Below are 15003 nucleotides of genomic sequence, written 5' to 3'. Positions count from 1 at the left end.
ACACAGATGCAGAGGAGCAGCCCCGTGAGGACGGAGGCAGAGACGGGAGGGAGACAGCCACCAGCCCAGGGACCCTGGAGCCCCAGACACTGGAAGAGGCCGGAGGGACCCTCCCGTGGAGCCTCCGGAGGGAGCACAGCCCTGCAACCCTTGACCTCAGACTCTGGGCTCCAGGATGGGGTAGGACGGATCCCTGGGGTTCAAGCCCCTGAACGGCCCTTCACCTGGAACTCTCCAGACCTGCACTCTGCCTCACCCATCCAATCCCGCTTTGCAGACTTGGCCACCCCTCAGCCTGATTCCCAGCCCCTGAGCGGCCCAGGCAGCCCTGACAGGGCAGGCCGACGACCTGGGTGGGGGGACCGGAGGCAACTGCCCCCCACTAATGATTCCCCTAAACCCCATCTTCCCTCTGGCATCTGATACGCAGACGCCCTCGGCTCGCGCCCCATTCCTTTATATCCAGGCCGATGACACCCGGCCCCCCCCAGGGCTCCCCGGCCGAGCGCTCGGTGTCCGGGGGTGATTAATGCCCAGCTTGCTGCGTGAAAGATGTGAGTCCTGACTCGGTTGGGGGCCAAGCAGCCCCAATTAACACAGCAGTGGCTTTCATGTTCACCTCAATTAAGCCGGCTGCCGTTTCCTGAGTCGTTTCCCGGGCAGCGTCCCGCGGTGTCCGCCACACATCAAAGGGCCTCACGGGCCACGCAGCAGGTGAGGCTCATTTGCACACTGACCCAGGCAGGCGGGGGCGGGGGGTGCTCTGGGAGGGACCCGGAGCTGGTTGGGGTGAAGGGTCATGGGGTCGGGTCCCTCCAGCCTCTTCTGCTCATCAAACCATGTGAGGCAGCATCTTGCATGCAAAATGCAGGAAAACGGGCATGGATGTGAGTTCAGGGCCACTCTTCCTCAGAAAAAACTGATCTCTGATTCAAAGGATGACTCGGGTCTTGAGTCAGAGGCCGCTTCCCCCTTTGATGAGCCTGGTGGTGGGGAGGTCACAGGGCATGGTGGGCACTGCCTCCTTCCACCTCTGAGGTCCGACCACCGTCCTTCAGAAGCGCAGGACGTGACTGACCCAAATCACCCATCACAAACCGACTCCCAGACAGCATTGCCTCCCAACCTCAAAACCACCATCAAAAGGGCCCAGTCGGTCCCCACATTTGCTTGTCTCGTTCCCCGTGCAAAAACCGACGCTCCATCCTCGGTGCCGAAAGCACAAAAACAGATGCCTGCATCCTGGGACAGTGATCTAGCTGCTGTTTGCAGGAGGAATAAATGAGACCAAAAACGAATGGGCAAAATACGGTCCATCTGTGCAGTGGAATATTATGCAGCCATGAAAAGGAGCCCATGTCAAAAAAAATCTCCTTCCTTTTCATGGCTGCGTAATATTCCCTCCACAACGGACTGTGTGCTGTTCCTCCATTTATGCAGCTGTGGACACTTGTGGCGTTCGATGCATCTGATTTTTATAAGTCGGTCTATTAACCTGAGCCACTTCCTGTCCATTTTCCTTTCTCCAGGGGCTCAGTATTTATTCCCAGGCCATGTGACCCTGGGGCATCATGTCCCTGGGCAGCATTGACAGCTGTCGACCCTGCAGAGAGGCCCCCGTCCTGCTGTTTGCACACGACCCCACCCACCTCGCCCCCATCTCCACACGGAGCTCGCCTGTCAGATGCAGCAGGCGATGCAAAAAAAATCCGGCACAAAGTGGATTTTTCATTTCTCAGGAATACTTGGGAAATGACTAGAAGGAAACACTAACAAAAATTAGCAAGAGTGACAAGGCAATGGTAATGAGCACGCTGTCTTTCAAAAGAAGAAATCATTCAAAATATTTCTTTATCAGAGTCGCAAACACAGTCATGTCCTCTGGTACAATAAAACCACTTTAAAGATATATTCCAGCACCCTGCTCCATTCCATCCCATTTCCCGTATATATTCTCTATCAGTGCACATCACACTGTATATACATATTCCAGCACCCTGCTCCATTCCATCCCATTTCCCGTATATATTCTCTATCAGTGCACATCACACTGTATATACATATTCCAGCACCCTGCTCCATTCCATCCCATTTCCTGCATCTATTCTCTATCAGTGCACATCACACTTTATGTTTACTCATGAGATCTAAACTTCGTGTACAAAATACTCATCACCCTGAATAAGAGAGAGTGCAAGACGGCACAATCAAGCACACAGACTCAGCACGCTCTTCACAGTCTACTTTCCTTCAGAAGGTGGGCAAGTTCCTTTCCCTCCAGCTCTCGTTTTTCTCCTCTGCCAATATTTATTCATCCACTAGATCCTAGTTACTGTCCAAAAAAATTTATCAGCAGTTCTCTATATTTTAGATACCAGACTTCCCTCTGACATACTAATGGCAAGCATTACCTCATTCCATTGACTTTCTTTTTATCTTTGTTTTCTTTGATGTAAATGTTTCTTATTTCCATATATATAGGATTTGAATTTTTCTATTTTGCCACCAATAATTTCCTTTAATGTTTCTATAATTTCTAATTTACTCAGTAACTGCCCTGTCTCAGATTGTATCCTAAGAAATTATCAGAAACTTGGACACACTGAAAGGGATCACACTTATGTGGAGATGGCAGTGGTGGGGAAGGACAGAAAGGGGTGGAAATGTATAAATTTTGCATTGTTTGACAGGCATCTTTACTTCTTTCAGTTTTTAAAAGAGTGCCATTCCTGTCTTCCATTGTAAAGACCAAGGAAATAAAAATCTAATGTTGAGACATAAAAGAGAAGCTTGAACAAAAGTTGACCTTTTAAAAGATGTTAATTGAAGGATTATGTATAATAGGAAAATTAGAAATAGCTTAAATAGCTAATACGAAGAGAGTGATTAATTTGTAATATATAGCATATGTAAAACATAAAACATATACAGCAATTAATTAAAACATTTTCTTTTAAAGAATGATGTGGGTTTTTAATAACTGAAAATTTAACATTTAATTAGATCATCAGGGACATAATTAGATTGAGCTATTTGCAGGAATTTTTAAACGATTTTTTTTGTATAAAAACCATTATTACAATGCTGGTGGAAATTAAAACACAAGAAAGGGTCACGCGATCTTGTCAGATCACCCAGCTCCTCCCAGGCTTTGTCAATATGTGTGTGTGACTTGTAAATAATTGCAGTCTGTCAACTCTGTATTTATACATTTTCAGAGATGATTTTGGAGATGTGTGTTTAAATTTTACAGAGATTTTTTAACAGTGTTTTTAATCATATTTTATGAGTTCTAAAGCAGCATAAAAGAAAAATATTTGTCACCTTATATAAAACATCTACATAATAAAAATGCCAATTAACATATTTATTGTATTTCTGCTATGTTTTCTCAGACAGTTTCTGAGGGAAGAATCATCAACAGCTTTTAACTATTGCTGGAAGAAAGCAGCAATAAGTGGATGAGAAAAGAAAAGTTTGAGTGAGTTCTACTTTCTTTAAGTCTCCAAATGGACACTTAAGGGGGAAAATGCTGATCCAAAGCAATGGCTGACAGTGTTCCTGATTAAGTGAGAGCCTATTCATCCTCTAAACATGTAAGACTGATTGGGAAACATCTCTATATTTGTTTTCTAGAAAGACTCCACAGTTTATACTTGTGGCCAACTAATGTTAAATTTTGTCATTCTTACTAATTTTTTATACCAATACCTCTTGCTCTTGATGTCTCAATACTTTAACTAAAAATGCTCATAATTTCTAATGGTAGATCCAAGGATATTGTTATTATTGTTGTTGTCATTATTAGTATTTTAAAGTACCATTTATTGAAAATCTACTATTTGCCAGGTACTGTAATATAATTTATCTTAAAACTCCATGGAGAAGAGACTGTTATCAAACTGAGGTTTATGAAGGATTACGTCTCTTGCCCAAGGCCATATATGGCCTTCAACCTTTGGATTTAAAACAGTGGCAGGGTAGAGATTAAAACCCAAGTCAAAGCCCACACTCTTTGCCACTATCCTGTACACATCTTGGGCCGCTGCTAGACACACCGGAACCACCTGTTGGATATGCCAGAAACATCTGCCGGATACGCTGAAACCACCTGCCAAATATGCCAGAATCAGGTCCCGGACATGGTGGAAACACCTGCCAGACACGTCCAAATCACCTGTCAGATACGCCAAAACCATGTGCCACACATGCCGGAACCACCTCGTGGACACATCTGCTGGATACTCCAGAAACAGGAAAACCACAGGACGGAACCAGGTGCCAGACAAGCGTGAAGCCCCTTCCAGACTAGCCTGAACCACTTGCTGGACCAGCCTGAATCACTTTATGGACATTCCAGAACCACATGCCCAGCACGCTAAAACCGAGTGACTGACACGCCAGAACCAACTGCTGAGCACACCTGAACCGGTCACTGTGAAACCACCTGCCGGATACACCAGAACCAGGTGCCGGACATGCCAGAACCACCTGCCAGATACACCAGACACAGGTGTCGCACATGCAGAAACCAGGTTCCCAACATGACTGAACCACCTGCCAGACACGTTGGAGCCACCTGCCGGATATGCCAAAAACAGCTGTTGCACATGCTGGAACCAGGTGCTGGACACACCTGAACCACCTGCTGGACAAGCTTCAACCACCTGCTAGACACAAGGGACCCACTTGCCGGACACGCTGTCATCACCTTCAGGAAATGCCAGAACCATCAAGTGAACATGCCGGAAGCACCAGCCAAACATGCCAGAGCCAGGTGCTTGACACGCCATATCTGCCTGCCAGACACACTGAAATCACCTGCCAGATATGCCAGAACCAGGTCCCGGATACGCCAGAACCAACTTCCAGGCAAGCCAGAAAAATCTGCCGGACACGCCGGAACCACCCCTCAGACTGGCCAAAACCACGAAAGTGAAATGACGGGATCATGTCCTGGACATGTTGTAGCCACATGTCAGACACGCTGGAATCAACTGCTGGACATGCTGGAACCAACTGCTGGACACCCCGGAAGCACCCACCACACATGTCAGAACCACCTTCTGGACATACTGGAAACTCATGCCAGACAACTGGAACCCCCTGCCTGACAAGCTGGAACCACCTTAATGACATGTCAGTACCACTGGTCGGACATGCCAAAACCAGCTGCAAGACAAAACTGAAACACCTGCCAGACAAGACTGAACCACCTGCTGGATACACCTGAACCACTTGACAGACACTCCAGAACCGCATTCCAAGCATGCCGGAACCACATGTCCGATATGCCAGAAGCAGGTTCCGGAGGTGCCGAAACCACCTTCAGGACAGGCCTGAACCACCTGCTGGACATGCCTGAACCACCTGACTGACATGCTTCAACCACCTGCTTGACTCCCCGGAACCACCTGCTGGACACCTGTTGGATATGCCGGAACCAGGTGCTGCATACACTGAAACCACCTGCCAAATGCCCCAGAACCAGGTGCCAGACATGGCGGAACCAACTGCCAGACATGTCCAAATCACCTGTCAGATATGCCAAAACCATGTGCTGGTCACACCAAAAGCACCTCCCGGACACGCCAGAACGATCTGCCAGATAAGCCAGAAACAGGTACAGCTAGGGTGGAACCAGGTGCCAGATAAGCCCAAAGCAGCTGCTGGACTAGCCTGAACCACCTCCTGGATGAGCCTGAACCACCTGCTGGACCATCCTGAACCACTTTACGGACATTCTGGAACCACATGCCAGGCACGCTGTAACCAGCTGCCCAACACGTAAGAACCACCTGCTGAACACGCCTGAACCACCTTCCCGACACGTGGGAACCACCTGCCAGATACACCAGAAACAGGTGTCACACATGCCGAAACAAGGTGCCGGACATGACTGAACCACCTGCCAGACATGCTGGAGCCACTTGCTGGATATGCTAAAAACATGTGTTGCACACCCCGGAACCAGGTGCTGAACACGACTGAACCACCTGCCGGACAAGCCTCAACCACCTGCTGGAAGTGACTGAACCACTTGCAGGACACGCCATCACCAACTTCAGGACACACCAGATCCATCTGGTGGACACGCCAGAAGCACCAGCCGAACATGCCGGAGCCAGGTGCTGGACACACCAGAACTGCCTGCTGGACACACCAAAATCACCTGCCGGATATGCCAGAACCAGGTCCCGGTTACACCAGAACCGACAACCAGAGAGGCCGGAAAAACCTGCCGGTCACATCGGAACTACCAGTCAGATACGCCGAAACCACCACCCCAATTTGACTGGATCAGGTCCTGGACATGTCGTAGCCAGCTGCTGGACACACTGGAATCACCTGCCAGACATGGGGGAACCAACTACCGGACACCCCAGAAGCACCCACTGGACACGTCAGAACCACCTTCTGGACATACTGGAAACTCATGCCAGACAACAGGAACCCCCTGCCTGACATGTTGGAACCACCTGAATGACACACTGGTACCACTGGCCGGACATGCTGGAACCACGTGCCAGACCAAACTGAACCACCTGCCAGACAAGACTGAACCACCTGACAGATACCCCTGAACCACTTGACAGACACTCCAGAAACACATGCCGAGCACGCCAGAACCACCTGTCAGGTATGCCAGAACCAGGTGCCGGACACGCCGGAACCACCTTCCAGACATACCTGAACCACCTGCCGGATATGCTGAAATCACCTGCCAGATACCCTAGAACCAGGCCCCTTATATGCCGGAACAACCAGCCAGACATGCCAGAATCACCCACCAGAAACAGTGGAACCACCACACAGATATATCAGAACCACCCACCAGACCCGCCAGAAACACACCCCAGACACGCCGGAACCACCTGGAACCACCCACTGGACACACTGGAACCACTACTCAGACATGCTGGAACCACCAACCAGACACACCGAACCAACTTCCGGACACAGCAGAAGCACCCACCAGACACCCCAGAACCATCTTCCAAACGTACCAGAACCACATACCGGACACACCAGAACCACCTGTTGGATATGCCAGAACCAGGTGCAGGATACACTGAAACCACCTGCCAAATAAGTCAGAACCAGGAGCCGGACACGACAAAAACACCTGCCAGACAAGCCGGAACCACCTGCCTAACATGCCAGAACAAACTGCTGGACATGCCGAAATCACCTTCCGGACACGCCAGAAAGAGTTCCTGGATATGCCAGAACCAATTTCCATAAAATGCTAGAACAACCTGCTGGACATGCTAGAATCAACCACCGGACACATCGGAACCACCTTCCTGACATACCAGAAACTCATGCCAGACACACAGGAACCCCCTGCCTGTCATGCCGGAACCACCTGAATGACATGCCAGTACCATCGGCCAGACATGCCATAACCACCTGCCAGAGAAAACTGAACCACCTGCCAGAAAAGACTGAGCCACCTGCTGGACATGCCTGAACCACTTGACGGACATTCCAGAACCACATGCCAGATACGCTGGAACCACCTGCAGTACAGGCCTCAACCACCTACTGGACACGCCTGAACCACCTGGTGGACACACCACAACCACCTTCCGGATGCACCAGAACCATCTGGTGGACATGCTGGAACCACCTGAATAACATGCCGGAACCACCTGACTAACATGCCAGAACCACGTGCCAGACACGCCAGCACCACCTGCTGGAAACCCCGGAACCACAGCCCAGACATACTGGAAGGACATGCTGGACATGCAGGAACCAATTGCTGCACACACCTGGACCACTTGCTGGACACCACCAAAGCACATCCTGGAGAGGCCTGAATCAGCTGCTGGACATGCCCAAACCACCATTCGGACACTTCAGGACCATGTTTCAGAAATGCCTGTACCACAGGACGGCCATGTCTGGACCATGTGCCGGATGCATCTGGACCAGCTGACAGACATGCCTGAACAACCAGCTGGACACCCCGGAACTACCTGCCAGGCATACCGGAACCATCCACTGGAAACGCCTGAATCACCTGCCTGATATGTTGGAACCAACTGCCGGAAATGTTGGAAACAACACCCGGACAATCTGCAACCACCCATTGGAGACACTAGAATCAGATCCTGGACACACCGGAAGCACCTGCCGGACACTCTGGAACCACCTTCTGGAACCACTGGAATCACCCACCGGATACGAAGGAACCACCTTCCAGACACACCAGAACCACTTGTCAGATTCGGCGGAACCAGGTGCTGGACATGATGAAACCACCTGTCGGATATGCCAGAACCAGGTGCCAGACACGAGAGACCCACCTGCTGGACAAGCCGGAACCACCTGCCTGACATGCTGGAACAACCTGCCGGACACGCCGAAATCACCTGCCTCATACACCAGAACCAGGTCCTGGAAAAACCTGCCAGACACACTGAAACCACCACCTGCACACTCCGAAACCACCAACCCGATTCTGGCAGTTCCTGCAGGTGGTTCCAGCGTGTCTGGCAGGTGCTTTTGGTGTGCTGGGACCTGATTCTGCCATCTCCGGTGGGTGGTTCCAGAGTGTCCTTGTGGTGGTGTCCAGCAGTTGGTTCAGGCAGGTGGTACAGGCGTTTCTGGGAGGTGCTTTGGGGGTGTCTGGTGAGTGGTCCGGGTGTGTCTGGCAAGTGGTTCCAGCATGTCCGGCGTGTCCTTCCAGTATGTCTGGCCTGTAATTCCTCATGTCCAGCCAGTGGTTCTGGCGTGTCCGTCACCTGGTTCTGGCATGTTTGGCAGGTGGTTCTGGCAAGTCCACCAGATGGTTCTGGCTCATCCTGAAGGTGGTTATAGCATATCTGGCAGGTGGTTCAATCATGTCCAGCAGGTGGTTCAGTCTTGTTCAGCAGGTGGTTCAGTCGTGTCCAGCACCTGCTTCTGGCATGTGAGAAAGCTGTTTCTAGCATATCCAGCAGGTGGCTCCAGTGAGTCCGGCAGGTGGTTCAGTTGTGTCCAGCACCTTGTTTCTGTGCGTGCGACACCTGTTTCTGGCATATCAGGCAGGTATTTCTGGCATGTCCAGCAGGTTTTTCACTCAAGTCTGGCAGTTGGTTCAGGCGTGTCCAGCAGGTGGTTCTGGCGTGTTGGGCACCTGGTTCCAGCATGCCCAGCATGTGATTTGGGAATGTCTGTAATGTGGTCCTGGCTGGTCCAGCAGTGGTTCAGACTAGTATGGCAGCTGCTTCAGGCTTGTCTGGCACCTGGTTCTGGCCTGTCCTGGACCTGTTTCTGGTGTATCTGGCAGATGGTGCCGGTGTGTCTAAGAGGTGGTTCCGGTGTGTCTGGCAGATGGTTTTGGTGTACTCAGCAGGTGATTTGGAAGTGGCCGGCAGGTGTTTCCTCCATGTCTGGCAACTGGTTCTGGCGCATTTGGTAGGTGGTTTCAGTGTATCCGGCACCTGGTTCCCCCATATGCAAAAGTTGGTTCCAGCATGTCTGGCAGGTGGTTCCGGGGTGTCAGACCAGAGATTCCACCATGTTTTGCAGATGGATCAGTGCTGTCCAGCAGGTGGATCAGTCGTTCTGGCAGTGGGTTGCAGCATATCTGGCGGTGGTTGTGGCGTGTCCAGAAGGTGGTTCTGTCGTGTTCGGCAGGTGGTTCTGGTGAGTCAAGCAGGTGGTTATGGCATGTTTGGCAGGTGGTTCAGGCGTGTCTGTCAGCTGGTCCAGGTGCATCTGGCACATGGTCCAGGCATGGCCGTCCCGTGGTCCAGGCATTTCTGAAACATGGTTCTGACATGTCCGAAAGATGGTTTGGGCGTGTCTGGTATCTGATTCAGTCCTCTCCAAGAGGTTCTTTGGGGGTGTCCCACAGGTGGTCCTGGTGTTTCCGGCCAGTGGTTCAGCATGTCTGGCACGTCATTTGAGTATGTGTGGTCTGGGGTTCTGGTTTGTATAGCAGGCAGATCCAGCGTGTCTGGCACCTGGCTCCGGCATGCTTGGCAGGTGGTTCTGGCATGTCCACCAGATGGTTCCGGTGCATCCTGAAGGTGGTTATGGCGTGTCCAGCAGGTGGTTCAGGCTTGTCCGTCACTTGGTTCCGTCGTGTCCAGCACCTGGTTCCAGCATTTGCGTCACCTGTTTCTGGCATATCTGGCAGGTGGCTCCAGCGTGTCCAGTGGGTGGTTCAGTCATCTCCTGCACCTGGTTATGGCGTGTGCAACAACTTTTTCTAGCGTATCTGGCAGGTGATTCCAGCATGTCTAGCAGGTGGTTCACGCTAGTTTGGCAGGTGTTTTGGGTGTGTCCAGCAGGCGGTTCTGGCATTAGGGCACCAGGTTCCGCTGTGTCCAGCACTTGGTTCTGGCATATCCTGCAGGTTGTTTCAGTGTATCTGGTCCCTGGTTCCAGCATATCCAACAGGTGGTTCCGGTGTGTCTAGCAGGTGGTTCAGGTGTGTCTGGGAAGTGGTTCTGTTACATTCGGAAGGTGCTTCCGGCGTGTCTGGTGGGTGATTCCAGTGTGTCTGGCAGTTGGTTCCAGCATGTGTGGCTGGTGGTTCCATTGTGTCTGTTTGCTGGTTCTGATGTGTCCGGTGGGTGCTTCTGGGGTGTCCGGCAGCTGCTTCCCACATGTCCAGAGGGTGATTTCACCACATGCAGCAGGTGGCTATGGCGTGTCCAGGATCTGAATCCATCAAGTTGGGTGGTGGTTTTGGTATGTTTGGGTGGTGGTTCCTGCGTGTCCAGCAGGTGATTTTGGCGTGTCTGGCAGGTGGTTCCAGTGAGTCAAGTAGGTGGTTGCAGCGTGTCAGGCAGGTGGTTCAGGTGTGTCCAATAGGTGGTTCAGGCCTGTTCGGAAGGTGGTTTCAGCGCATCCAGCACCTGGTTCTGGCATATCTGACATGTCGTTCCAGCGTGCCCAGCATGTGATTCCAGATTGTCCATCAAGTGTTTCAGGCGTATCCAGCAGGTGTTTCCGTCTTTTCTGGCAGGTGGTTCCAGCATGTCCTGCCAGGGGTACTGGCGTGTCATTCAGGTAGTTCCAGCATGTCAGGCAGGGGCTTATAACGTGTCCAAGACCTGATTCTGGCGTCTCCAGTGCATGGTTCCAGAGTGTCCGGGTTGTGGTTCCGATGTGTCCAGCAGTTGGTTCCAGCATGTCAGGCAGGTGGTTCAGGCGTTTCCAGGGGATGGTTCCGGTATGTCCAGCAGGTAGTTCAGGTGTGTCCAGCAGGTTGTTCAGGCATGTCTGTCAGCAGGTTCAGTTGCATTTGGGACATTGTCCTGGCATGGCCATCCCGTGGTCCAGGCATTTCTGAAACGTGGTTCTGACGTGTCCAAAAGGTGGTTTGGGTGTGTCCAGCATCTGATTCAGGACTGTCCAGGAGGTGCTTTGGTGGTATCTGGCAGGCGGTCCAGGTGTGTCCAGCATTGATTCCGGCATGTCCAGTGTGCCTTTCTAGAATGTTTGGACTTTGGTTCTGGGACGTCCAGTGGGCGATTCCAGTGTGTCCAGCACCTGGCTTTTCAGTAGGTGGTTCCTGCATGTCCACCACATGGTCCCAGCGTGTCCTGAAGGTCATTCCGGCATGTCCAATAGGTATTTCAGTCCTGTCCAGCAAGTGCTTCAGGCTTGTTCGGCAGTTGGTTCAGTCGTGTCCAGCACCTGGTTCCAGCGTGTGTGACTCCTGTTTCTGGCATTTCTGGCAGGTGATTCTGGTGTGACCAGCAGTTGGTTCATGCAAGTCTGGCAGGTGATTCAAGCGTGTCCAGCAGGTGGCTCTGGCATGTCAGGCAGCTGGTTCCACCTTGCCCAGCATGTGGTTCCAGAATGTCCGTAAAGTGGTTCAGGGTGGTCTAGCAGATGGTTGAGGCTAGTCATGCAGCAGCAGCAGGCTTGTCTGGCACCTGGTTCTGGCCTGTGCTGGACCTGTTTCTGGTGTATCCAGCAGGTGGTTCTGGCATGTCCTGCACATGGTTTTGGTGTATCTGACAGGTGATTTGGACGTGTCTGGCACGTGTTTCTGCCATGTCTGGCACCTGATTCTGGTGATTTCAGCAGGTGGTTTCAGTGTATTTGGCACCTCGTTCCGGCATATCCAACAGGTGGTTCCGGTGTGTCAGGCAGGTGATTCAGGTGTTTCTGGCATGTGATTCTGGTACGTATGTAAGGTGGTTCTGGGGTGTCCAGTGGGTGCATCCAGAGTGTCTGGCAGTTGGTTCCGGCATGTCTGGAGGGTGGTTCTGGATGTCTGAGTGGTGGTTCCAGTGTGTCCGGTGGGTAGATCTGGCATGTCTGTTGGGTTGTTCTGGTGTAAAAGAGGCCAGGTTCCGGCGTATCTGGCAGGTGATTTTGGCGTGTCCAGCAGGTTGTTCCGGCGAGTCAAGCAGATGATTGCGGTGTGTCCCAGTAGGTTGTTCAGGCATGTGCAAAAGGTGGTTCAGGTCTGTCCTGAAGGTGGTTTCTGCACGTCTGGCACCTGGTTCTGGCATATCTGACATGTGGTTCCAGCGTGCCCGGCATGTGGTTCCAGATGTCTGTAAAGTGGTTCAGTAATATCCGACTGGTGGTTCAGTCTTGTCTGGCGGGTTGTTCAGCTTTCTCTGGCTTGTGGTTCCGGCATGTCCTGCCAGTGGTACTGGCGTGTCATTCAGGTGGTTCCAGCATGTCTGGCAGGGGTTTCCTGAGTGTCTGGTATGAGTTTCCAGTGTGTCTGGAAGGTGGTTCTGATGTGTCAGGAGGGTGCTTCTGGGGTGGCTGGCAGTTGGTGCCCGCATGTCCAGTGAGTGATTCCAGCGTGTGCAGCAGGTGGGTACAGCGTGTCCAGGACCTGATTCTGTCATGTCGGATGGTGGCTTTGGCATCTTTGGGTGGTGGTTCTGGCGTGTCCAGCAGGTGATTTCAGCATGTTTTTTCCACCCTGTGTGGAAGTTGGTTCTGGTGTATTCAGGACTTGGTTTTGGGGTATCCAGAAGTTGATTTTGGCATGTCTGGCAGGCTATTCTGGTGTGTCTGGCAGGTGGTTCTGGCTTGTCTGGCAGGTGGTTCTGGCATGTCCACCACCTGGTTCTTGTGTATCCGGTGGGTGGTTTCATGGTGTCCAGCACCTGGTTCTGCTGTATCTGACAGGAGGTTCCGGCGTGACTGTCAGGTGTTTCCAGGGTCTCAGGCAGGTGGTTCTGGTGTGTCTGGCTGGTGGTTCAGCTGTGTTTGGCAGGTGGATCAGTGCTGTCCAGCAGGTGGATCAGTCATGTCTGGTGGTTGGTTTCAGCATATCTGGGGGTGGTTCCAGCGTTTTCAGAAGGTGGTTCTGGCATGTCAAGAAGGTGGCTCCATCGTGTCTGGCTGGGGCCCAATAACCTGCATCCCTTGGGAGACAGTCCAGAACCACCTGCCAGGCACGCCAGCACCACCTGCCAGCTAAGCCAGCACCAGGTGCCAGACACGACTAAACCACCTGCCGGACAACTTGAACCACCTGCTGGAGAGGTCTGAGCCACCTGCCAGACATGCCAGAACCATGTCCTGGGCACGCCGGAACCACCTGCTGAACAGGAAGGGAAAAGCTGACAGACAGCCCTGATCCACCCAACGGACATGCCATAACCACAGTCCAGACATGACAGCATCACCTTCTGGACATGACAGAACCACATTCTGCACATGCCAGAACCACTCCTCAGACACACCAGAACCACCCACCGGACATGACAGAACCACCTTCCAGACACGCCGGAACCACCTGACACATTGCAGCCACCTTACTGACATGCAGGCATCACCCAACGGACATGCTGGAACCACCTGAGGGACACGCTGGCACCACCTGCTGGTTACACCAGAATGAGGTGGCAGGAATGCCAGAACCAGCTGCCACTCAAGCCTGAAAAATCTGTCAGACCAGCCTGAACCACCTGCTGGACATGCCTCAATCACCAGGCAGACACACTTCATCCACCCGATAGACATGCCAGAACCAACTGCAGGACCCACCGGAACCACCTGCCGGACACACAGGAACCAAATTCCAGTCATATGGGAACCACCTGTCGGATACACTGGAACTAGGTGCCTGGTTCACTGAAACAACAAGCTGGATACACCGGAACCAGGTGCCAGACATGCTGAAACCAGGTACCAAATATGCTAAACCCACCTTCTGAATATGCCAAAACCAGGTGCTGGACACTCCCAAACCACCTGCTGGACACAGCCAGACCACCTTTTGGACATGTCAGAACCACATTTCAGAAACACCTGGACCACGGGATGGCCATGTCTGGAACACGTGCCAGGTGCACCTGGCCTACCTGACGGACATGCCTCAACAACCTGCTGGACACGCCTGAACTATCTGCCGGACATAGTGAAATGATCCACTGGAAATGCCAGAACTGCCCAGCAGACATGACAGAACCACCTTCCCGTCTTGCCCCAGCCACATGCTGGACACTCTGGAACCACCAGCCAGACAAGATGGAACCTCCTGCCGGATATGCCTTAACCGCTGGAGGGACAATCTGGAACCACCTGCCTGGCACGCAGGATCCACCTGCCAGATATGCCAGAACCAGGTGCTGGACTCGCCGGAACCAACCGCTGGACTGGAGGGAACCACCACCCGGACATGCCGGAACCACCTGCTGGACAACCCTTAACCACCAGCCAGACATGCTGGAACCACAGACCAGATATGCAGGAAGGTCATGCTAGACCCAGCAAGCCACCTGCCATACCTACCTGGACCACCTGCCACACATGCCTGAAGAACCTACTAAACACTTCCAAACTGCCTCCAGACAAACCCAAACCACCATTCTGACATGTCAGAAACACGTTTCAGAAATGCCTGGACCACGGGACTGCCACGCCTGTAGCAGGTGCCAGAAGCACCTGCATCACCTGATGGGCATGCCTGAACAATCTGCCAGACATGCCAGAACCACCTGATGGACATGCGAGAACCACTTCCCTGAGATGATGGAACCACTTTTCTGACAAGCAGGAACCATGCCCTGGACACAC

Source organism: Equus caballus, chromosome 6 (genome assembly GCF_041296265.1).
Source record: "Equus caballus isolate H_3958 breed thoroughbred chromosome 6, TB-T2T, whole genome shotgun sequence".
NCBI classification, from domain to species: domain Eukaryota; kingdom Metazoa; phylum Chordata; class Mammalia; order Perissodactyla; family Equidae; genus Equus; species Equus caballus.
The sequence above is the reverse complement of the archived record's forward strand: the minus strand, read 5'-3'. Positions refer to the sequence as shown.